We start from the raw sequence: 2,638 nt of genomic DNA, 5'->3' as shown, positions 1-2,638 counted from the left end.
GGAGAGAAGGGGAAGATTACTCAAAAGGATACTTTAAGTAACAGTGTTCTTAAATTCGAAAATGTTAATTTTGTTCTAGAATTGAAGCACAATTTATTGAGCGTTTCTCAAATCTATGATAAAGACTTTTCAACTCACTTTACTAAGAAAGAGTGCTTAATTTTGAAACCTGGTATAATTATACCAGATGACTGGATTCTTGTTCGATCACAGCGAAAAGATAATGCTTATGTGATCAACATGAACAAAAATGTTCCTAATGAAATAACATGTTTGTTTTCAAAAGTGTCGGAACACAATGCTATGCTTTGGCATCGTCGTCTTGGTCATGCTAATACAAAAAAAACTTAAACCATCTTGCTAAAAATAATTTGGTCCGTGGTTTATCCATTAAAGATTTTGTTATTGTTGAAAAATGTGAGGCATGTGCTTTGGGTAAACATCATCAATAAACTCATAAACCGAAATTGATCAACTCCATTTCATTAGTTTTTCAATTGTTACATATGGATCTTTTCGGTCCAGTTCATGTTTTAAGTCTCTCCCGCAGCTCTTACTGTCTTGTTATTACTAATGATTACTCACGTTTCACTTGGTGTTTTTCTTGTCAAATAAGAGTGAAACTAAAAATTTGATCAAGAAGTTCGTTGTGCTCATGGAGAACCAACTGAATTTGAAGCAGAAAGGAATACGTTGTGATAATGGCACTGAATTCAAGAATGCGTCTTTAAATTATTTCTGTTCAGAAAACGGGGTGATGAGTCAGTACAACTCTGGACGGACACCACAACAAAATGGTGTGGCCGAAAGAAGAAACAAAACTCTCATTGAAGCGGAAAGGACTATGTTGTGTGATTCTAAGCTGCCATTATTCTTCTGGGCAGAATCCGTCAACACGGCATGTTATGTTCAGAATCGGGTGATAATTAACAAATCACAATTGAAAACCCCATATGAGATTGTCTATGGTTACAAGCCTACCGTTGCACACTTCAGAGCTTTTGGTTGTTCGTGCACTCTACTGAATATCGAATCTACTCTGAAATTCGGGGCTAATGCTGATGAATGTTACTTTGTTGGTTGTGCAGGTAATATAGCTTATAGAGAGTCTACAAGTCAACCAAACAGATTATAGAGTCTTATGAAGTTCGTTGGTTGGAAGAAAACGAGATTGATGCTCGTGTTGGTCCAGACTGGTTATTCTACTACAATGAACTCTTCACACCGTTCAACGTGCTTCATGTCCTCAACTCAAACATCTCAGGTGAAACTCTCGTAGACACTGTGAAAGAAGATCAAAATGCTGTGTCCCATATATCTCTGGTTCTGGAAACCAATCGATGTCACTCCGTCAATATCTGTAGATCAATCAGAACCCGTCACAACTCCATCATATTCAACTCCATCAGAAAATACTTCATCAATTGAATATGTCATTGGTAATGTTATTCCAAATGAATATGTCGTCGGTACCTCGTACTCACATAGTACAGCGACTTCTGGATGGAAGAACCCTCTTACTGATATTTATGAGCATTTGTCAAACTTACACTCTACCTATGATGTTTCCGATCATTCAATTCCATCGAGGATTCAGAAAAATCATCCTATTGAGAATGTCATAGGTCCTCTGGAAATGGGTGTGTCCACTAGAAGTCAGACAGGACACATCCACAGTTGTTTGTTCTCTTGTTTCATTTCTCAATTTGAGCCAAAGACGGTAGAAATGGCACTTCAGGAACCCAATTGGGTTGATGCTATGCACGAAGAGTTGAATCAGTTTGATAATTTGAAGATTTGGACATTGGTTAAGTTGTCGGAAGGAAAGAAAGCTCTTGATACAATATGGGTATTCAGAAACAAGCAAGACGACACTGAGGTTAATGTACGAAATAAGGCACGGTTGGTGGTTCGTGGTTTTCGTCAGGTTGAGGGACTAGATTACACTGACGTCTATGCCCCAGTGGCAAGACTTGAGGCCATTGGAATTTTTCTGGCCTACACATCGTTCATGGGGTTGACAGTGTATCAGATGGATGTCAAGACCGCCTTTCTGTATGGTGAAGTCAAAGAAGAGATCTGTGGATCAGCCACCGGGTTTTGTTGATTCTAAGAAACCGAATCACGTCTACAAGCTTAACAAGGCGTTTAACGGGTTACATCAGGCTCCTCGAGCATGGTATGCTACATTGACCGCACATCTTCTAGATCATGGCTACAAGCGAGGAACCATTGATCAAACCTTGTTTCGAAAAACTGTCAGAAAAGATTTAATTCTTGTCCAGATCTATGTAGATGACATTATTTTTGGATCCACCAGCGCTGAGTTGTGAATAAAATTTGAAGGTGTAATGAAGAAAAGATTTGAAATGAGCTCGTTGGGTGAAATGACAACATTTCTGGGTTACAGTTTAACCAAAGCTCGGCAGGAATTTTACTGCATTAAGGGAAGTATGTTGTGGACATGTTCGCAAAGTTTGAACTTCAAGATTCCAGGAGTGTCAACACTCCCATGGCAGAAAGGCCTCTACTATCATCTGATCCTGAAGAGAGTCTCGTAGATCAAACGTACTATCGATCAATGATCGGGTCTCTGATGTACCTCACAGCCAGTCGTCCTGACATCATGTTTGCTGTC

The sequence above is a fragment of the Bidens hawaiensis genome, unplaced genomic scaffold (assembly GCF_021521415.1).
Source record: "Bidens hawaiensis isolate Kalapana, Puna unplaced genomic scaffold, B.hawaiensis_p1.1 tig00033866_1, whole genome shotgun sequence".
NCBI lineage: Eukaryota > Viridiplantae > Streptophyta > Magnoliopsida > Asterales > Asteraceae > Bidens > Bidens hawaiensis.
The sequence above is the reverse complement of the archived record's forward strand: the minus strand, read 5'-3'. Positions refer to the sequence as shown.